Source organism: Anguilla rostrata, unplaced genomic scaffold (assembly GCF_018555375.3).
Source record: "Anguilla rostrata isolate EN2019 unplaced genomic scaffold, ASM1855537v3 scaf1070, whole genome shotgun sequence".
In the NCBI taxonomy this organism is placed as follows: Eukaryota; Metazoa; Chordata; class Actinopteri; order Anguilliformes; family Anguillidae; genus Anguilla; species Anguilla rostrata.
The window spans coordinates 1-23,957 of record NW_026986412.1 but is presented as its reverse complement, the minus strand read 5'-3'; the positions used below and the strand labels follow the sequence as shown (position 1 = coordinate 23,957).

At 43.8% G+C, this 23,957-nt stretch overlaps 1 long non-coding RNA gene across 1 annotated transcript; it reads right to left on the bottom strand.

The window, feature by feature from the left end:
- Window positions 1-3,909: 3,909 nt before the first annotated feature.
- LOC135247107 (uncharacterized) lies at window positions 3,910-23,375 on the bottom strand. The gene is made up of 2 exons (XR_010328079.1): window positions 22,254-23,375; window positions 3,910-8,133 (listed from the first exon to the last, which is right to left on the bottom strand). It is a non-coding gene; the product is annotated as an uncharacterized LOC135247107 (long non-coding RNA).
- Between the last annotated feature and the right edge of the window lie 582 nt (window positions 23,376-23,957).

Here is a 23,957-nt window from a genome sequence, read left to right as displayed (position 1 = left end):
TGTCCCTGTTGTAATAGGTCACCGGTGAGAACTGGATACAGACTGTCTGATTGATATGGTAAAACATTGACCTGCATAGTAAAATGTTTAAGGCCTGTCACACATTGCAGTCTTCTCCATTTCCATTTTCCTGCTATGAACTCTAGTGAAATCCATACATTTACCCCACTCTCTTTCACACACTGAGCTTTTGTTGAAGACAAGTTTTACTCCTCCATTACACACTGGTTTGTGCTGCAGGATTGTGGTGTTTCTGAAAGGATTGTGCATAAAATGACATTTTATTCTGCTGGTAGCACCGTCGCCTCAGCAAGAAGGTCCTGGGTTCGAATCCCGGCCTGGGCCTCTCTGTGTGAAGTTTGCATGTTCTCCCGTGTTCATGTGGGTTTCCTCCGGGTACTCTGAGTGTGTGTGAATGGTGAGTGAATGTTGTGTGTGCCTCGTGATAGTTTGGCGACCTGTCCAGGGTGTATTCCTGCCTCTCGCCTTGTGACCCTGACCAGGATAAGCGGGTATAGATAATGGATGGATGGACTTCCACAAACGAAAACGAGAGTCATGCAGCGACTGATTCCAACTTCAGACTCTTGTTCACTGACTTCAGTTCCTAGTGAACGAGTGAGTCATGCAGTGACTGATTCCAACTTCAGGCTCTAGTTCCTAGTGAAAGTAATTTCACCTACTGTGCTTTGGATGTGAATTCCTGCATGAACCTAGCACAGGCCTATGTTATTATGCGATTCACAGGACTTTCCGAAACATTTAGCCAGTTTAAAAATGAATAGCCAATATGGGCATGTTTCTGTGCAATTCACTCAATTAGCATTTAGGGGTTAGCTCACAAATAAGTGGCACGAGGTTGACGACTGAATAATTTGCAATTAGCTGATGACAACAATATAATCGATAGGCAAATTTTTAAAAGTTTTTTAAACACATTAATTAGCAGTGTGGGACAATTTCTTATGAATCTGTAGCTTTATCCATGCAGATGTACTTTAGTGGATCAAACAAGTTGTAAAACAGCTAGCCAAAATCTTGATTTTACATTTTAGTTAGTCTAATTCGCCATTTGGCTGTTCTGAGCCATAGAAAGCTTCAAAACACTTGGCCAGGATAACCTAGAGATAAGACAGAGGACGAACTTGGGGGATAGCCATTGGAGGTGTGAATGTGTGTGTCTGTGTGAGTGTGGGTCTGCATGTGTGTGTGAGTGTGTTTGTCTGTGTGTTTGTGTTTCTGTGTGTGAGTGTGGGTCTGCATGTGTGTGTGTCTGTGTGTGAGTGTGGGTCTGTGTGTGTGTGTGTGTGTGTGTGTGTGTGTGTGTGTGAATGTGTGTGTCTGTGTGTGAGTGTGGGCCTGCATGCGTGTGTGTATGTGTGTGTGTGTGGTGTGTGTGTGTGTGTGTGTGTGTGAGTGTGGATCTGTGTGTGTGTGTGTGTGTGTGTGTGTGAGTGTGGATCTGCATGTGTGTGTGTGTGTGTATGTATGTCAGAGGGGGTGTACATTCCCCTTCCCCCTCCCCTCCCACTAGATAAAATATGTGGCTTTCTTGTAGTTAGCATTCTAGCATATGGGTCTGGTGTCTACATTTCATCTCTGGTTTTTAAAAATATTCTGCTACCTTTTTGTTTTTAAATTTTGGTCTTGGCACATCCTTTGATTACTTTGGGACAAACACACTGTGGTTTGGTGTCTTCTTTCAAACATTCCTTGTGTGACTGTCCATGTCTATAACCTTTGTTAATTGTTTTAAGGTAGTTGAACCTTGTCTTTAGATTTGATATGTTTGATAATAATTACCATATTAAAATGAAATAAATATATTTAACATGTTGGATAAGTGAGGTGTTTTAGCTGTTGATGCACTGTGTTCGGTATTCAGAGTGCCAGATGCCAAACGAGGGTGTTAACAGTTATAGCTGCTGGGTTCAGAAAATTAAACATAGTTCACATAATCCTCACCTTGCTGAAAGGTTTGACACTCTTTATCTTCCTAGTCAGTGCCTGTCCTAATTTTATGACCTGTAATTCTATTGAATGTCGTGCCTTGCATAACTGCAGCGGGAGTGCTGAATTTATTTGCCTTGGCTATATTTGGAATTGTGTTGACTAACTGCATTGTGTCAGTTTCCTGCATCATACACTGTTCTAGAGCCCGACCGATGCCAGATTTTTGGGTCCGATGCCGATCCCGATTTTGGAGAGTCCTAGCCCACCGATTACCGATGTTTTGACCGATATTTTGTCAAATCAATTTGAAAAACTTATATTTTAAGTTTCTATTGGTTTCTATATTTAAGAACATTTAACTTATAAGCAAACAAATAAAAATAAAAATAAACACACAAAGAACTTTTTAGATAAAAAAATGTAAAAGATGATATTAAATTAAATATATATACATATATATATATGTATATATATATAAACACCATCTTTAAGTGTGTGAAACCAAAATAACTCCACACCTTGCTTTTACTCCTTTCTTTTCCAGCCATCTATAAAGAATTTATTTTAAAAAAATCACTTTTCCAGTTTCAAACATGTATTTTTATAAATATTATTATTATTGTTGTTGTTATTAATTTGTTATTATTATTTCTTAGTATATATTCTCAGTAAATTAATTATATTTTCTTATTTTATTCCTACTACATGATCTCAATGAGTAAGACTTTATCTAGCGAGCTTCCCTGTCCATAAGAATTCGGTGGTGAAAATAACTACAATGCGCTCTGACGCGTGACTCGGTGACACACTCGCTCGCAATAACGCATTAGCTATTGACACAGCCTCATTATTTCTTATTATATATTCTCAGTAAGTTAAATTAATTATTTTTTCTTATTTTATGTCTACTACATGATCTCAAAGAGTAAGACATTATCTCTCGGAGCTAATGAGTGAATCAAGTGTAACGTTAGATGAAATTAAATTGACTGGATGAAATACGTGAAAAAAACTACAATGCGCTTTCGTGCAGGTTACCTGCGCTAACTGTTGGTTGATTCACTTCTCCAACAGCATTCCTCCTCTCATGTTATCACGACAAAGCTAGATAACATGGCTTAAAATGATCCACGTTAGAAGTGTTTTATCGGCGTTTTTACTATCTGGTTAGATTGCTACGATGACCCGTGACTAGATGACACACTTGCTTGCAATAACGCGTTGGCTATCGACACAGCATCATATAGTAGCTAATATCATTATCTCAGATAAAAAAACAAATGTGTGATGCATTCAATCACCATTTTATTTTGGCTGGTTATTTATTTGAGAATACAGCGATGTCCTCTGGAAATGTAGATCCTACTGTGGGAGGGAGAAAGCGGGCCCCGGCCTGGGCCAGAAACGCCGAGGTCGCTCTCCTCCACACTGTTGAATGCTTCTTCAAAAGATGCACACTCCTCAGAGTCTGATGCAACTGGGTTTATTGTTAGTAAATCAAAGATTACATAAAATAACCCGGGCTGATCTGCGCAGTTCAGTACAATTATCAATCACTCATAAGTAAAGACAATACATTACATTACATTACATTATAGGCATTTAGCAGACGCTCTTATCCAGAGCGACGTACAACAAGTGCATCAGATCATTCTCCAAGCATTCCCAAAACACACACCATGTGCGCGCACACACACACACCCCTCGGGCCAACTGCCTCTTATATCCATTTTTCTAACTCCTCCTGTTGTGTATCTTAAATCTAGTACTTCCCATTTAATTTTGTTAATTACGTAATGTTGTTGACATCATTATTTTTATCTGACACCCAATTCTCGGACACCATTGTTTATCAGCCCCTCCCTAGTGCTCGTCTCCCGCCTAACTCACCCTCCCCCTTCTATCATAAGTCACATATTCTGATAACACATTTTCCAAAAAAGGCAGAAGCTTCCGTTAGTTTCACAAAGGCGCCTTTATACAGCTTAGTCAGCAGGGCAGAAATTATGTGTGTATTACGTGTTTGTTCTTATTGTATCTATTTAGTATGAAGCGTTCCCCTGCTGCCGGTTCCCCATACAATGGGCTTGTGTTTTTTGAGTACATTTGTATTTATTTCCCACATTTTGTTGCCTAGGTCGACCTTGGTCCACCTGTATCTTTCTTCCTTTGCTAGCCGGATGATACGTTAGGGGGGAGACAGCTGGTGCTCATTGATACACTCCTTTCCCATATACACTGGGCCTGTGCTCTCTAACTACATATCTTTCCTCATACAATGGGGTTGTGTTTTTTTAGTACATCTAAATTTATTTCCCACATTCCCCCCTTTGGAACTTCTAAGTTCCATATCTATTGTGATTACTTGTAAAATAAGCAGTGCAGACAACTTGGTGTAGGAACATAACTAAATGCGGACTAAATTGACCAATACATAGCTTTAACATCAATGCAGAGACTGCGGGGCACCATATGTGCCGCCCCCTACATGACAGCCCGTGAGAGTAGCCCTTGTGGCACACTCCATGTTTGGTCTGATCACATTCATCTATCACCCTCCTGCATCAGGATTCTTGCGTTTTCCAGCATTTTACTTAATATGACTCTGGTACATGTGTTAGTGTTTATACTTGGTAGCTTTCCCTAAGATCTGTTGTCAGACTCCGTCCGGCCTGACAGCAAAACACTGTCTCAGGCTTTAGCGATCATCAAAAGATGACTGTCACCTGGAGGGAGACCTAACAGCAGAGCAAGACATTGGTGGTAAACATCCCCTCCCCAATTGGCTGGGAGTGGGTAAAAGCCACTCAATGCCTCTGTCCCTTACCGTTCTTGTCATTTCACTTTCCCTTCTTTCTGGAACTGTTAGTGATGGTTATATATTTATATAAATGCATATGTTCAATAACCATACAATTAGCATGTGTATTCTTTATCTACTGGAGTGTATTCAGTCCTCACTGCTTTGTTGAGAAATAAACAATTCAACAGACTCCTTATACGGCCTTTCTGTTGCTTCATGTATACCACCAGTAAACCGATTTACCCAGCTGTCGTCCTGTCAGACACACCCCTGCATCCACCGTCAGACTCCCATAGCAATGCTGCGTGCTTTTTGGGTAAGCCCCCTTCACCGCCCTTAAGGTGTTCTTGGACGTGTATTGTGTGGCCCCCGCCCACACGGATACCGCTGCTGATGCTGGTGGATAGAAGTCTTTCTGTGCCGCCTGGGGTGCCTAGACAACATCAGTGGGGCAAAGCGTGGTTAGTGTTTTCACAACAAAATTCAGTGAGCCCTGATCCTCCCCTCTAACACATATTTTACATACATACTGCGTGCTCAAGCCTGAATATACTTGTAATAAGATCAGCCACGGGTTACATGTGCTTATAATTACACAATTATATAAAATGGTCACATGGATCTTTTTATCATGATTCTGGTCGGTTTTCTTCTTGATCAATCAGTCCATATGTGCTCAGCTATGTTGATATCTTGATTGCAGTTCCCCGTTTGTTTCCCTTTTTCCGTGGCCTGGTCATCTACTTCGTCCAGTTTAGCTCTTTGCGAGCTGTAGTCTGGCACTTTGTATACTGAGGAGAGGTTACTAGCACATCACTCAGATACTTTTGCTATTGGTGTGTTCTTGTGTCATCTTGTGAAGTGTTTGGTCAAAGCATGTTTCTTCAACCCAGGTGCTTTACATACCGTAGAGGGTCATCACTGTGGAGAGGTTGCTAGCACATTCGATGCACAGTGACTGGAGTTTCTTTTATTCTTCATCGGGCAGGCCATCCCCCTCGTCCCCGGGACCTATGCCCCAGATCTCTCTGGCATAGGCGTCCCAGAACTGGGGATCCCTGACCACGCGAGCGGCTTGTGGGTGGTGGTCCCAACACTCCCATCCGGCACCTGCTCTCACTCCCCATTCGCACAGTGGGTTTCCGAACGGACAGTCCAAGGGTCCACCTCTGGCGTTCACCGGGTTTCCTTGTTGATCGCAATACTCGTTCGGTCCTGTTTGAAAGACAATTACAACAAAACATCCCCCTTCCCCTGTACCATATTGAATCTCATGCAGTGGTTCTTCCCCCCTCGGTGACAGTTCCTCCTCCACCATAGGTCCTTCTTCAGCTACCAGTTCAGGGAGGAGGGCTTCCGAGTCTGGTTCAGTAACCAGTGGGAATTGTCCAGTCACTGCAGCTATCATTCTCTTGACCATAGACTGTATCAGAGGAATCACACAGCATGTAGCAAACAACAACATCAACAGTACTGTCCCCATGACCACCCCTATCTTTACCAAAGCCGTTTTCCATGATGGCATGTTAAGCCAGTCCCACCATGACCCTTCTCTGGATTCCCCCCTTGTGTTTTTTACATGTTCATTTCTTAAATTTTCCAATGCCTCTAATGCAGTTGTTATATTACCCCCTTTTCCTGTGTGCATTGGAATGACTGTACAGCATTCGTCCCCAATACTCTCACACACCCCCTGCTCCTCAGCTAACATTGTATCAAGTATTAGCCTATTTTGTACTGTCATGAGTGAGGTGGCGTGCAGCTGTTCTGATATCCCTTGCAGAGCTGCTACAGTGTGATTAATGAATCTCTGCTGGTTGTACCATAAATAGTTGATCCATTCAACGTTTCTTTTTATCTGTACCCAGGGTAAAAACGCTATAAGATTATCAGAGGAGTCTAATCCTAGTATTCTATGGCTCCTTGGTATATTTACAGGTATTCCGGCCCAATTCACGCTCACCTCACTGTCTTCAACCCACTCTTTCACTCCTCTTTTCATTCTCCTTGTTGGATCTCGTGGCTTCATTACGGTCAATCGCCCCGTCAAACCTACCAGAGCGCATATACCCTTCCAACCTTGTTTCAAAGTGGCTCTAAGCTTTGTACCATTACCGCAGTACCAATATACGTCTGCTGATGGGCGAGTTCCCCCTGTAAAGTCTGGCACAGTGATTACAGCCTGCAGTATCGCTCCTGTGGCATCCACCTGCCGGGATACGTATCCATAGCTGCCAACTACCTCTCGGCACTTGATTGGTGCCACATCCGATGTTGTGCAACCCCGATTAGATTTCCAGTCCCACTTACCACAGTTGACTTGTGGGTCTGCTGCATATCTGTACCGGAGAGTAGGTCCGCTGGGTCCCATTTGTGGGATAAGGTTCTGAGCTACGCAAATTGGGAACTCAATCCCCTCGTTTACTATAGCTGGTGGTACCATTTCTGCCATTGTCTCGTCTACAGGGATAAGAATGTCTCGACATTTGCTTATGTTCATCCACCGCGTTCCACTCGCGGTACGCACATAGCCATCAGTCATTGTGTCGCTGTTCAGTATTGGCACCGCTGGTTTGCGTTTCCCATCTATTTCAAGCGGCTCGGGTTTTAGGTGCTTTGGTCCTTTTGCCATGTAGTACAGCAGACATTCCAAGTGGCATATTTGAGTTTCTGTTCCTTTGCATTCCCTTTGTGTAAATGGTAGTGGTTTCACGTGGGGTGTTCTTTTTGTACCGCGGTTGTAGCATGTGATGCATGTTTCCTCAGTTACTTCCCTTGCAGAATATTCCATCCATTGGTAAAACATGTTGGACTGTCTTAATGGTGTGAGGTGTTTTTCCATCATTAATGGTAGGTCTGCCTGTATGTCATTTAGCCCTTTTCCCTTTGCAGTTTTACTGATGTCTTGTTTGATGGATGTTGCGGCTATTACCGGGCATATTAACAACAGCCACAGGGGCCTTATTACTACTGCTCTCCACGCCCTCTTCCCTTGCTTTTGCCTTTCTCTACGCTTCACCACCCCCTGAGGGTTCCCTACTCTCTGAAGGTGCACCTTCCTCATCCTGCCTTTCCTCAGAGGGTCCTTGTCCTGCTTCCCCATCTACTTCCTCCTCTATTCCCCGTAAGTCCCCCCTTACCTCGTCTAATGTGCGCTCTGGCCCTTGTGCCCTACAGCAATAGTTAAGGTGGAACCACACAGTTTTACCTTCAACCTTAAGTGCAGTAGGAGTTGCCAAGACAACTTTGAATGGTCCTTCACGCCTGGGTTCACTCCACTTTCTTTTGAATGTTTTGATATACACCCAGTCTCCTGGGCGTATCTTTCTCAGATCCTTGGCGATGTCGCTCGTTCTTTCTTCGGTGGCACCTTTTACCTGTTGGAAAATGGTCTTGTGTATTACAGTTAGATGCTGCACATAGCTTGACAATTCTTTCTCAAGCTGTTCCAGTGCCGGCCCATTGTATGGGCCACGAAGGTACGGCACTGGCATGGGTCTTCCTGTTAGCATTTCATGCGGGGTTAGATGCGTGCTTCTGTTAGTCTGCATTCTCATGCTCATTAGTGCCAGTGGTAGTGCGTCCACCCAGTTGATTGTGCTATCTGCACATATCTTGGCGATTTTTGCTTTTAGGCTGCCGTTTGCTCTTTCCACCATTCCTTGCGACTGCGGGTGATATACACACCCAAATCTTTGTCTGACTCCCAACATTTTCATTATGACTTTTATCATTTCAGCTACAAAATGTGGTCCATTGTCTGAGCTAATCTTATCTGGGATCCCGAATCTAGGAAACACTTCCTTGCACAGAAATTTTGCTACTGATTTAGCATCTGGGCTACTTGTGGGTGCTGCTTCTACCCATCTACTGAATCTATCCACCACCACTAGCATGTACCTTTTATTTTGGACCCGTTCAATCATGTCCACGTAATCTATCATTAAGTGTCTGAATGGTCCATCAGGTGGTGGGATATGCCCTATTGGCGCTGAAAATGCTTTCCTGTTATTGTATGTCGCGCAAACTTCGCAATCATTGAGTGCCTGGTCTACCATTGTTGCCAAATAAGGTGACCACCAGGCATTCTGAATACGTTTGACCACTTCCCCCCTTGCGCAATGGTCTTGACCATGCGCATCTTTGATCAATGTTCGGACCACGGATATAGGAGCTACAAAATGTCCTGCTGGCCCTCGCCACAGCCCTCTGTGTGGGCCGTCCTTTGTTTTCACTGCCCCCCTTTTTACCCATGTAGTTATTTCATATACACTCGCTTTGTCTTGCGCCTCAATGAGGGAGAGCACGTTCCCTGTAGGGGCCGGGTCTTCTGCTATCAGTGCTCCCATGGGGGTAGGCCCCACTGCTGCGCGGCGTGCTACCTCGTCTGCCAGATTGTTTCCCTGTGCTATTAGAGTGTTTGTTTTCTGATGCGCTGGGCATTTTATGATGGCTAACGCTGCAGGAAGCTTCATGGCTTCCAGCAGATTGGAGATTGCTTCTCCGTGCCCCCATAGATCAATAACTGTGTACCATCGTGTGTCGGGTGGTATGTTGGACAACAGCGTGTGTGGGTCTGGAACTACAGGTACTTCCACGTCCACTATGGCATTAATGGCCTTTAAATCATGTTTACATATTCGTGACCTTCTCAGACACCTGTAGCAAGCTTCTTATCTCCCTTTTGTACCCAAAAATTGTTGCAGTTGAAACTTGGCGGGACACCCAGAACTTTATATATCTGACTCCCTTAGCTCATCCACATATCTTCCTCCTCGAAGATTTCTCATTCCCAGTATCTTTCTATTTTGCACAATTAGTTACAGACATAGTTTTGTTAGTAACACATAAAAATACATTTCATATAGTAAAACACAATAAGCAGGTTTGTTTTCTATCACACTTCACTTCATCCTTTTGTTTTTAACAAAACTACTTTCATAGCATGACTTCCTTTCTTTTTTATTTTCTTTTTTTTTTTTTTTTTTTTTAATGTAAGGTTTTAATTTCATTCTCATCATTCCTCTACTTCCCTCCTGTTTTTTCATCATGCTTCCAGAGCTGTCCTGGAAGCTGTGATTCAGTGTTCCTACACATAATCTGGTGTAATGCCAAATGAATATCTGCTGCGTTCTATTTTGATACATCTAACATAAAAGTCATTTTGCTTGAGAAAATCACTATTTGTTTTAGATGCATGTTCAACAGAGGAAAATTTATCAGACATTGCAATCATTTCGTATCCTGGTTCTTATTGGGTTCCCCACATTTTTAAATAATGAAATTCCCTATTTATGACAGAACTCCTCCGAAGTGCGCTCAATTTTTATGGATGTTTCTGTCAGGGCCACTGTCATCAAGTAGAACTTTATTGACAATAAAGGCAATACAGTTATGTTTGGCGGTATGGCTCTGTTCTGGAGCTCTCCCGCCAACCACGCAGCCCGCGTGGATAAGGCCGGGAGGCCAGCAGCCAAACCCCCCTAGAGGGGTACACACAGAACAGATCCAGCAGCAAGGCAGTTTTTAACACATATGAATGGAGCAAATGCAATTTCTTAACACATAAGGATGGAGCAATACCACTTCTTAACACATAGGAATGGAACAAATGCAATTTCTTAACACATAAGGATGGAGAATGCAAATTCTTGACGCATGGGGAAGGAGCTGGGTGTGGAGGGATTTACGAAGCAACGTGCAGCGCTTGCATGCAGGAGGAGCAGCCGAATGAGTAGAGGGAGGCTGTTTAAGTAGACCGCCCTGTTAGTGAATGTACTGTGATAGGCTAACATCACTCAGCTGAGCCCTCAGCTGATTCGGCCGGAGCGCTTGACTCTCGTGACCTGCCAGAACTACGCGATGCTCCATTTCTGTCAGGGCCACTGTCATCAAGTAGAACTTTATTGACAATAAAGGCAATACAGTTATGTTTGGCGGTATGGCTCTGTTCTGGAGCTCTCCCGCCAACCACGCAGCCCGCGTGGATAAGGCCGGGAGGCCAGCAGCCAAACCCCAAAACAACCATATGCCGATATGCTATCAATAAGTGTCTCCGGCCGATGTGATGACTATGTGTACGACCACCTGGAGGAAGCCCTTCGTCCAGTCGAGCCTTTCGGCTTGAGGCCGTCTATGTTTTTACATGGATCAGTGGTTATGTGTACCAACGCATGTTGGACATTCCCTTGAGGCCAATACTTAGATGTAATATTAATTAATAACCCAAGGAACATACTATGTGGTATGATATTAGGCTATGTGTACCGACGCTGTCGGTATTTCCCTCGAGCGCCACGATTTGAATTAACCGGGGAAATATACTACCGACTACGTCAGTGTAAATGAATCCTCACTCGTTGCATAGGCCAGTAGTAGCAGCAGCAGGAGCGTGGTGGCAGTAACGCAGCAGCGTAGGAGCCATAGTGCAGCAGCAGTAAGAGCAGTGATGTGAAGCACGTGTTCAACGATGACGTGATGACTATGTGTACGACCACCTGGAGGAAGCCCTTCGTCCAGTCAAGCCCTTCGGTTTGAGGCCGTCTATTTTTTTTTTTTTTTTTTTGACTATGTGTACGACCACCTGGAGGAAGCCCTTCGTCCAGTCAAGCCCTTCGGTTTGAGGCCGTCTATTTTTTTTTTTTTTTTTTTTTTATAATGGATCAGTGGTTATGTGTACCAACGCATGTTGGACGTTCCCCTGAGGCCACTAGTTAGATGAATTATTCATTAATAAACCAGGGGAACATACTATGTGAGATGTAATATTAGGCTATGTGTACCGACGCTGTCGGTATTTCCCCTCGAGCGCCACGATTTGAATTAACCGGGGGAAATATACTACCGACTACGTCAGTGTAAATGAATCCTCGCTCATTGCCATCCATACAAGCATTTACATTACATTACATTATAGGTATTTAGCTGACGCTCTTATCCAGAGCGACTTACAACAGAGTAACCAAACTCAGGATCAAGTCCGCTTAAGTCCATTGAACAACATGTAGATAAAAAGCCTTTACTATGATGCATACAATAAGGAGAAACAAGATAGTCTGAACAAAATTTTTTTTTTTTTTTTTTTTTATAGTTATGGGAGGGGGTTTAGGGAAGAGGAGAGAGGTACACAGAGAAGAGGTGCGTCTTGAGTTTCCGTTTGAAGGTGCTCAGACACTCTGCTGTTCTGACCTCCACTGGAAGATCATTCCACCATCGTGGGGCCAGAACTGCAAAGAGTCGAGACCTTGTTGCTGCTCGTGTAGGGGGAGGAATCAGCCGCCTGTAGTAGCCGATCGGAGCAATCTGGCGGCTTGTAGGTCTGATCATCTTCTGCAGATAACCAGGAGCTGACCCCTGGCATGCATGGACAAGACCAGGAGGGGCAGCAGCAAAACCCCCCAAAGCAAACATACGCCGACATGTTGTTAGTACTTAGTCTCTGACATAGGGCGACATAGCTCAGGAGGCAAGACCGATTGTCTGGCAGTCGGAGGGCCGCCGGCCCAAACCCCGCCCTGGGCGTGCCGAAGCGTCTCCGAGCAAGACACCCAATCCCTAACTGCTCTGGCGAATGAGAGGCATCAATTGTAAAGCGCTTTGGATAATGCACTTGGTTTAAGCGCTATATAATGCAGTCCATTTAGTCTCCGGCTGAGGTGATGACTATGTGAAATGCCATTCGGCTACCGGAAAGGCCCTTCATCCGGTCAGCTCGAGGCTGTTCTAACATTGTGGGTCAGTGGCTATGTGTACCAAGGGTTTTTTTTTTATTTTTTTATACTATTTGTAATGTTAAAGGCTATGCCTATGTGTATGGCCTTGGCTTCTATCAATCAAATTTATTTGTATAGTGTATTTTACGGCAGTTGTCACAATGCATTTTACGGACAACCCTGACCTGAACCCCCACAGGAGCAAGCCTAAGGCAACAGTGGCAAGGAAAAACTCCCTGTGGCAGATAGGAAGAAACCTCGGAAGGAACCAGGCTCAAGGGGGAAACCCATCCTCCTCTGGTCGGCTCAGGTTGTCGATTGTGACAAGCATGTCAGTCAGTGGCTCAGCTACCTCGTAAGTCCAAGGCCATTCAAACTAATCACCAAATATCATTAGGCTATGTGTACCGCAGCTTGTTCGTATTTCCCCCAGCACAGAGATTTAAACCAATTAGAGGGAAATATACTACTCATATTAGTGTAATGAATCCTGTTCAGTAGTAGTGCAGCAGCAGCGGCAGCAATAAACAGCAGGAGCAGTAGCATCAGCAACAGCAACATCAGCAGCAGTGGCAGCAGTACGCAGCAGCAGCAGTAGCACCCAGCAGCAGTAACAGCAGCAGCAGCAGCAGAAGCAGTACCAGCAGCAGCAGCTTCAGTAGCAGTAGCACCCAGCAATAGCAGCAGCACTAGCAGCAGCAGTAGTAGCAGTAGCAGCAGCAGGAAACTGATTACAGAGGAAACATTGGCGGCTGCGATGCCGGTACTTGCCAGTAGACAGTAGCAGCCGTGCTCCTATGCTGCAAAGCTCATAGCTTTTGAACGGAAATTGTCAATGCCAACGGATGAAGTACATGTCCAAAGCCCCGTAGCTTCACTGAGGATGCTGGGAACCATCACTGCTGCCGTTGCCACACTGGAGCAGGAGTGGTGGTGTAGAACTCCGGAATGGGGACCACATTGCCAATGAGACCGAGGCGGACGGCAACCAGATTTCGTCATGGCATTTCCCAATGAAGGCTCCTCAGGGCTCGCATGGGGCGCCACCACAGGTACCGGGTCATGGAGGAGAGGACGGAAAACAGTGCTAGTATGCAATAATGACACAAGTTTCTTCATTTTCTTAGATGAAAAGCTTGAGGTGTATACGATATATAGCTAATTTAAGCATATTTGCCATGGTGAGATCATATAAAGAACCATGAAGCATAAGGAAATGCAGTTTCCAACAGTGGGTACTCCGGGGTTGAAACACTTGCCTTAAGAGAGACCAGTTGTGAACGCAGTTATGAGGATGAATAGTCTATGAATCTTTTTTTTTTTTTTTATAAATTGTGGGAAATGCCTTATGCAGAGATTGGATGAACATATTACTGTTTCTGCCCATCAGGCGTCACGATGAGGCTAATCTTGCGTTGCGCTATCGGAAGCGACTCCTACCAAACGGATACGCTGGAAAAGATGCATAGCCTGGTCCCGAAGCCGAGACGATTGGCGATCGTGTTTTTGAGTTTCGCTTACATTACATTACAGGCATTTGGCAGACGCTCTTATCCAGAGCGACGTACAACAAAGTGTATAATTATAACCAGGAACAAGTATGCGAAACCCCTAGAGAGAAGTACCGGTCCAAGTGCAGGAACAACCCATAGTTCAACTTGGACCCTGAAGGTTAAACTGATTAACACTAACAACGATAACGGCAACAACGCTTAATTCTCTGACATAAGGGCCACTCCGGCGAGGGCAGGCATCGAAGCAATAGGTTCAAGAATTATTTCTCAATACGTCGTTATTTAAAAATTATTTAACAGTTGGGCACAGTGGGCTGCTTTAAAGGGCCACAATGCATTACTAATATGCTTACCGAATGAGTATATTAGGAGAGGAATTGGAACCAGTCTTTTTTTATTTTATTTTATTTATTTTTTTATTTTTATTTTATTATTATTAATTAATTAATTAATTTATTTATTTATTTATAATTCACGTATTTATTTATTTTATTAGCCATCGTATTGCACTCTATTTAGACGAAAATGCAATGTACGATTAAAGAAACTATGACAAAGTTGCGAAAGCACATGCTACAAATCTGCCTGGAACCAGCCATACCGGCAGCAGGTCCAAGGATGACGCGCCACGCCATTCGCGTGAGCATGCAATTGTAGAGACGGCGAAGCCAATACCTGGCTATGTGGAGCATGTGCGTAGCAGGAGGTATAATTTTTCCTCAACATGTGTGCTCAGTCGTGTGGTCACATGCCTGATCACATGCACGGTGAAGAGGTCAGAGCAGTGACGCGGAGAAGGCTACATGAAATCCCTTCTCCGCTGTGATAAGCCTAAACGCCCGTTTAGGTGTCATGGAATACAACGATACACTTATGAATGCGGAACGTACGCATTCGCGTCTTGCAACAGCACAATATTGAGAGAACCAGTTGGATAAGACAACGTTAGCCTATTTTGTCTCATTACAATAAACATTAGCAATCCCTAAACATTCAGCAGCGTGATCTGACAGCTAAATTAGATAGCCAACCAAATTGTATCCTCGCAGATTTAACACCAATATGAATTTAATGTTTTTATTTTTCTGTCGCGATGATTGGGTCCTGATAGGAACCGGCTTTTAAGCGCGAATCGTGAATCAGTGAGAACAACTTTCAGAAACCGAAAGTTGAAGCCGAAGCTGGTTTGCATTTACAACATTGGCTGTAGCCTACTTGCCGGTAACAGTCCAACACTCCTTGTAGTGTAGCGATTCAGCGAAGGGTAGAATGCAGCTTTGAACAATTTAGACATCTCAGCTCTTTGCAACACGCCCTGCCGCCCATGTTCAATCTGCCAAACCTATAACAGCCAGAGTTTAACTGCGATCTCGCAGCCCAATTTTTTCGGAATAACTGTTTACACCAGGAAGTAGGCATGGGGCTATCTAGTAGCTGCGTGTTAGCGACTGTCCTTAATCCGTCAGCCGTTCGTAATGAACAAGAGATTCTTTATCGATACGCCTACTTTTCCCATCTCAGCCAAGCGTGAAAACTTTGGCGTTCTCAATTCAGACATTTCCGCTTAGATTTACGTGCACGAACCCCAAATTCGCGTAAAACGGTTGATTGGAAGACCCCGCTCTGATCAAGTAGAGGATGTAGCGTACGACCCAATTCTACTGCGTTCAGGAAGGTAGCCGAAAACATTCACGCCAGGAATTCTTTAGCAGTGACGCATCTAGCTTTGACTCTGGTGGTGAGAACTCGACAATAAGCATGCCATTAACTTGTGCCCGCATATGTTGGAACGTTTCCGCTTTTAGCGAAAGACTTGCGATATTCGTGGAACCAGCCCCTCTGTGAGACGCCCCCGCAATCGAACGTGTATATTCGGTGTTGTTAATTTAGCGACTTTTAGAGGAGGCCATAGCTACTTTCTATAGAAATATTTGGCAACACTGTATATTATGCACTTACGCTAGACTCAGAGCTCAGCAGAATTTAAATAAGGTTGATGACATTACCCGCAAAAATCTGCAGCTAGCAGATATGGACGTGGCAGCAGCTTCCAGGCTTGAACATGGCGTCCTCCACGGAGGGGCGGCGTCGCCGCAAAGCAGCGCTCCTTGAATGAAGCTCCCTGGCCAGTTAGCAGTGAGGACAGTGCACCGGTATCCTCAATATTTGGAATAAGCCGCTTTAGACAACGCTTTGCGTGGCTGGCCCCGAAATGGATCGCCTGCCTGCTGCAGCTGGAGCTTAGAGGTAAGGAGCAATGCACATGAATAGCGAGACTTCTTCATAGTGCCTAGGCTGTGAGCTTAGACTAGCAGCTAACATGTAGCAAGTAGACTTGGTTTAGACTGGCAACGTGCCGTAGGCTAGCTGGATTGCAGGAAGAAACGCCGATTTACGAAGCAACGTGCAGCGCTTGCATGCAGGAGGAGCAGCCGAATGAGTAGAGGGAGGCTGTTTAAGTAGACCGCCCTGTTAGTGAATGTACTGTGATAGGCTAACATCACTCAGCTGAGCCCTCAGCTGATTCGGCCGGAGCGCTTGACTCTCGTGACCTGCCAGAACTACGCGATGCTCCATTTGTACTTAATTTAGTCATTTCACCTGTCCACGTGGACTACAGAAGATTTTTTTTTTTTTTTTTTCTGACAAAATATCAAGCATAGCGTGAGGCACGACAATTTCCACATCTAGTGTTCCTATCAGTGGCAGCGCTTGCCTTACAGCATCCGTAGCCCCGTCTACTGCCTGTAAGCATCCAGTCTGGATGAAAAATAGGCAACCAGCTGCTGCCGGTCCCCGTGCTTCTGTGTGAGCACCACAGACATACACCCCCCCAAACCATGAGTGAACAAAGTGAACGGCCACACAGTTTTTGCTTCAAAGTGGCGAATGCCACCTCACAGTTCGACATCCACTCAATTGCATCATGGGGCCCTCCTGCCCCTTGCAATAAATCATTCAGTGGTTATACAATTTTAAAGTAATTTGAAATATGCAACCGACAAAAGTTAAATAATCTCATAATTTTATGTACCCCAAAAATGGTGTTTGGGCGAGTGCACATGCTTATTGCCTCAGTGTGGTCAGCAGCCAGTTTTTTATTCCCCTGTGAAATTAAATATCCCAAATATACAACTTCCTCTGTGCAATTTGTGCTTTGTGAGGATTACACTTTACCCCTCTGTGGCCAAATGCTGCAGGAGTATCCCCAGGTCCTGCATGTGAGTCTCCTTGTCAGGAGATGAGATAAGCAAATCATCAACATATTGGATCCCCTCTGATTCTAGCCCTGGGCATCGAGCCAACACATCAGCCACTGCTCGATTAAACAACATGTGTAAGTTATGGAATCCTTGTCTTAGTTCTGTATTATTTTCACCCACAGTGAAGGTAAACCAAAACTGGCTGTTCAGGTGCACTGGAACAGAGAAAAAAAAAACATTGGACACATCCAAAACCAAACAATTCAGCACTGCCTTCTCCTGACACTGCTGCATGACCTGCTGTATTGCAGCCTCATAGCTCATCACAATATGCATTACAGCATATTTCTCTTTTAACATACTGTGCAATGTTTAAACTGCATTAGTGTGGGCACAACATGAACTAATCTGTAGATTGGTTGATCACTGCACAGTCACCCTACACTACTCTCTACATGTATAATTTGAGATTCAGTTTCAATCAGGCTAAAACAGTTTACAGACGCAGGCGCGCGTGTTCGAACACTTCTAGCATCAGACACACCCATACAGTCCACACCACTCATATGTACACAATGCTGTTCTCTAAGACACTGACACTCTTCCCACAATGTACAAAAGTTATTTTGTTTCCATAAAATGCAAATATATTAAGATGCTGATTAATTTTTGACAGCAGTTCATAAACATAATCTATTTTATAATCTCAATTATTGTATACATATTTTCTTTATTTAAAGAGAAATATATGATGGCGCCTTATTTATATTCGGGAACCACTGCTTACACCACTGTAAAAAACTATTTAATGTTGTTCATCTAATTTCAACAGTTATTACTCTTTCTTAACTGTCCCTGTAATTTGTAGTTAGCTTTTCTATTGTATCTAAGGTGTTTATTTTCTATCTATGTGTGCGCCCCACAAATGCTTTGCAAAAACGCCTCCCTTTAGTGATAAAATTACTCGCTATTTACTGGATAAAATATTCTTATTTTTTGGTACTCATAGATGTCTGGTTTCAACTGTTCCAGCAGGCTATATGAATCGAATTGGGCGCTGTCTGGCGCAACGGCCAAATCCTTTACACATAATACACTGATCATTTTGTATTTTCAACTGTGTTGTTGCGTTTGCGGCGGCAACTCTGTGTTGTGGTTCTCTACCGCGATATTGACAAGATTGTAATTCAGCCAAGGATACATACGCGGCTGCTACTTCTACCCCGTCAGCCTTTTTCTCTACGACTAACTTTAGGTGTTTTCTTACACCTAACATTACACGTTGCCTTTTATCCAACTCTCGCTGCTGGTCATGCATTATTTTCTCTAAACTTGCCATTTACCTCTTCAAACATGTTGCTCGCACCCACATCTCATCTCCATTTTTAACATCCTCATTTACATTCTGTTGTAGCCTTTCTGCATCACGTTGCCACGCATCTCTTCTGGTGTCACTCAGCTTTGCTTCCTCATAGAATTATTTTGCTCGACCCAATAGTCGCCTGACATTCCACTCCTAATGATCAAACCACAAGCTTTGAATACCCGCGGCTTTTGATTTTCAGTCACTCTTCTCACGGGGAAGGCCCTGTCCTTTTCAGTTAAACATTCACTGACACTATTAGCTATGAACTCCTTCACTTCTTTCAATTCTTTCAGTTACTATGATTGTAGTTCTATAATATAAAACAATACTTATCACACAATGAAAATATTTATGTCTCTAAAATATAAAACAATATTTATTCTGGGCCCACAAGACTAAAAACGTCACACTTTGTGTGTCCTAAACCCTTGTGTTTCTATGTCCCCATATGACAGTTATTGATGCAAATTACAACAACATTTTGAGTTGATGATTTTCTTCACAATGCCGCGTATGCTGTGTCCACTAACACAATCCTGTGTAAGTTTGCACTGCGTATTGCGTTCCACTGTTCTTTGTCTACAGTAAACACATAAAGTCTGTTCAATCTATGCGTCTCATATGCCCACTTTTCAGTTAAAATCCCCTTGTTGCTGCAGTCAGAATCATCACTAAAATTTAAACACACAAAATGTTTTTCAAAAATTGCTCTGTTTGCGCTTTCGGATAATGAGTGAATCAGCATGATCAACACTTCAGCTAGTAATCTTCAATTCTGATCCTTTGTGGCCACAGTACTTTATTTAAATTTTTTCAGGATTACTATATATATATATATATTGCGCCTCTTACACACTGTCAGACTGATCTTGACTGTAACGGGGTTGATCGTATGCTTCACAAATTTTGTAGCCTAGATAACAAAGCAATCATAAAGATTTCATACATTTCCCGCCGCTTTTTCAAAACATGAATATGTGTATATATATATGAATTCTATATACGTGTATATATATGTGTATGTGTGTGTGTGTGTGTGTGATTATAAAAGCAAAACAATTGGCAGAACAATGGCGAGAGTGATAAGGCCCAGCAGGCACAGGCCGATCTCAAGGCCGCACCCCAATCTCCACAAAGGATTGTGCATTTTTTTGTTATGCTAGCGTGGTTAAATAATATTATTTATATTCTAGCACATATACTCATATACGTGAAACCTTCAGTAATATGGCCTACTTCCCCTTGTAAGGAACAGCCGTTGTGTTCCTGAACTTCAAACCTTCACACCAATACCATTATTACACATTCCTTTTTTTACAGTGCTGTTGAACTAGTGGGGCCCCTGTTCATATTAACACCCTGTGCAAATTAAATTGTTAGGTCACCTTTGCGCACAAGACAATACACAAGACAACACGTAAGACTGACAAAGCGCTTAAGACTCACAAAACTCACTCCTCATTCACACCAGCGCCGGCGCATTCACACATTTCTGGCCAGGGTCACCGTCCCGTAGGCTTTTCAGTGACCTACTTTAATTGCTGGTCCTCAGCAATTTTTTTTTTTTTTTTTTGCTCTAACACCTGCTAGTAACAGTAATTGCTGGTCCTCAGCAATTTTTCTGCTCTAACACCTGCCAGTAACAGTTTCCCCTTTCAATTGCTGGTCCTCAGCAACTTTTCTGCTCTAACACCTGCCAGTAACAGTAATTGCTGGTCCTCAGCAATTTTTCTGCTCTAACACCTGCCAGTAACAGTTTCCCCTTTCAATTGCTGGTCCTCAGCAACTTTTCTGCTCTAACACCTGCTAGTAACAGTAATTGCTGGTCCTCAGCAATTTTTCTGCTCTAACACCTGCCAGTAACAGTTTCCCCTTTCAATTGCTGGTCCTCAGCAACTTTTCTGCTCTAACACCTGCTAGTAACAGCAATTGCTGGTCCTCAGCAATTTTTCTGCTCTAACACCTGCCAGTAACAGTTTCCTCTTTCAATTGCTGGTCCTCAGCAACTTTTCTGCTCTAACACCTGCTAGTAACAGTAATTGCTGGTCCTCAGCAATTTTTCTGCTCTAACACCTGCCAGTAACAGTTTCCCCTTTCAATTGCTGGTCCTCAGCAACTTTTCTGCTCTAACACCTGCTAGTAACAGTAATTGCTGGTCCTCAGCAATTTTTCTGCTCTAACACCTGCCAGTAACAGTAATTGCTGGTCCTCAGCAATTTTTCTGCTCTAACACCTGCCAGTAACAGTAATTGCTGGTCCTCAGCAATTTTTCTGCTCTAACACCTGCCAGTAACAGTTTCCCTTTCAATTGCTGGTCCTCAGCAACTTTTCTGCTCTAACACCTGCTAGTAACAGCAATTGCTGGTCCTCAGCAATTTTTCTGCTCTAACACCTGCCAGTAACAGTTTCCCCTTTCAATTGCTGGTCCTCAGCAACTTTTCTGCTCTAACACCTGCTAGTAACAGTAATTGCTGGTCCTCAGCAATTTTTCTGCTCTAACACCTGCCAGTAACAGTTTCCTCTTTCAATTGCTGGTCCTCAGCAACTTTCTGCTCTAACACCTGCTAGTAACAGTAATTGCTGGTCCTCAGCAATTTTTCTGCTCTAACACCTGCTAGTAACAGTTTCCTACTTTCAATTGCTGGTCCTCAGCAACTTTTCTGCTCTAACACCTGCTAGTAACAGTTTCCTACTTCTCAGCAACCCCTTCTAAGTTATGATCCGTCGGGCCCCCAGCTAAGCCGCGACACGCCCCAGGCCAGCGAACCAGACCAGACACATGAGCACCCGCAGGCCCAACGCAGCCCCGAACAGACAGCCGAGTGAACGAACACCAGGCGCGCAGACAAGCCACCGGCTGGGCGAAAACACACCGGACCAGCAGGGGCCCCGGCTGCAGTTAATGCAACAGCCGCCGATTGGGCGAAAACACACTGGGCCGGCAAATGGGCGACGACTGGAGCTGAATAGGCTTCAGACAGTCACACAACCCACCGTTTAGTCGGTCCAGCGGCTATATCGCACAACACGGCAGACTGCGCCACAGACAGCCGAACATCCCACTGCCTTAAGGCACGGCGGCTATATCGCCCAGGACAACTGACTGAATGCGCCCCCTTTGTGAACGGACAAACCGCCGAATGAGCGAGGGCCCCGCAGGTCCACGAGCACACACACGAACGGCCCAGGCGCCAACCCAGAACGGCCCCCGCAAATCTGGGCTCCCCTTGTGTGCTATCAGCTTCACCTGTTCTTAACCTTCCCCTGCCACACTTCTTTAATACTGACAGAACAGTATTTCACACAACACTTATCACTTTCTGAGCTGTTTTAACGCCAGATGTGTCAAACCTCCCAAAAACACAGCACAGACAATGAGCCAACACACTATCAGGATCTTTAACACACACTCCGGCATATCTCACACTTACGCTTCACTCTTTTCATTCATGCACATAACAGTTATTCCAAACACGCAGCACTTATCACAAACCCGTACCATTCATCACATAACATTTAACACATAACATTTATCACAAACATATATCTTTTCATTCATGCACATAACAGTTATTTCAAACACGCAGCACTTATCACAAACCCGTACCATTCATCACATAACATTTAACACACACAACATTTATCACAAACATATAATATTTAACTCAGACATACAATCACATCAGACTCTTTTTCTCTTACCATAGCTTTTTACTGTCGTTTTTAGATTCTTTGGAGGAGAGGCCTCGCATTTACTTAGGCCTGGGCAGATACGCACTGCTCTTAGATTCAACCAGTACATGCAGATTTTATAAACAGGCTCTGCTTACCTTATTGTTTTGTGGCCACTGTTGAACCCAAGAGTCAGCAGTTCCGTCCAGGCGTTCAGCTTCCTCGAGCCTCTCCTGGCTGGCTCGCCAATTCAATGTGGGAGGGAGAAAGCGGGCCCCGGCCTGGGCCAGAAACGCCGAGGTCGCTCTCCTCCACACTGTTGAATGCTTCTTCAAAAGATGCACACTTCTCAGAGTATGATGCAACTGGGTTTATTGTTAGTAAATCAAAGATTACATAAAATAACCCGGGCTGATCTGCGCAGTTCAGTACAATTATCAATCACTCATAAGTAAAGACAATACATCAGATCATTCTCCAAGCATTCCCAAAACACACACCATGTGCGCGCACACACACACACCCCTCGGGCCAACTGCCTCTTATATCCATTTTTCTAACTCCTCCTGTTGTGTAGCTTAAATCTAGTACTTCCCATTTAATTTTGTTAATTACGTAATGTTGTTGACATCATTATTTTTATGTGACACCCAATTCTCAGACACCATTGTTTATCAGCCCCTCCCTAGTGCTCGTCTCCCGCCTAACTCACCCTCCCCCTTCTATCATAAGTCACATATTCTGATAACACATTTTCCAAAAAAGGCAGAAGCTTCCGTTAGTTTCACAAAGGCGCCTTTATACAGCTTAGTCAGCAGGGCAGAAATTATGTGTGTATTACGTGTTTGTTCTTATTGTATCTATTTAGTATGAAGCGTTCCCCTGCTGCCGGTTCCCCATACAATGGGCTTGTGTTTTTTGAGTACATTTGTATTTATTTCCCACATTTTGTTGCCTAGGTCGACCTTGGTCCACCTGTATCTTTCTTCCTTTGCTAGCCGGATGATACGTTAGGGGGGAGACAGCTGGTGCTCATTGATACACTCCTTTCCCATATACACTGGGCCTGTGCTCTCTAACTACATATCTTTCCTCATACAATGGGCTTGTGTTTTTTTAGTACATCTAAATTTATTTCCCACACTACGCTGCTTATGTGCTCACTGCCACTTCATAAAGGCTTGCTAGCCAGCTAGCTTGCTAAAGTGAACCAAATATGTTAGCTAGCTCGCTCGCTTGATAATGAGGATTGATAAACATAGTGGTCGTATAAACGCATTTAATTAAAAACTTTCACTGATACATACCTTTATTGTGGAAATCGAATCTGTGCAGACAAGTCTTGCAGTGGAGAATATTGGATGAGGCACGAGTGACAAACGTCTTATTACAGAAGTAGCGCGTCAGCTGCTGCAGTTCACACTTGTATTAGAGCTCTATCTACTGGATAATTCTAGTAAATAGCAATTACAACGTTCGAACAGACAAGTACAGATAAATAATCAATGTTTTTTTTGTTTATTATACTTATTTAAAAATCGGGACAGATCGGCTGCATAACTGCCGATCCCGATGTCGTCAAAAAAGTCAAATAATGGCCGATATATCGGCCATACCGATATATCGGTCGGGCTCTACACTGTTCATCAAGCCAGCTGCACCAATGTCAAAACAATGTTGGCCTCTCGAATTATCAACAAAGTGGTGATGAGTTCTTAAAGCCTAACATATGTT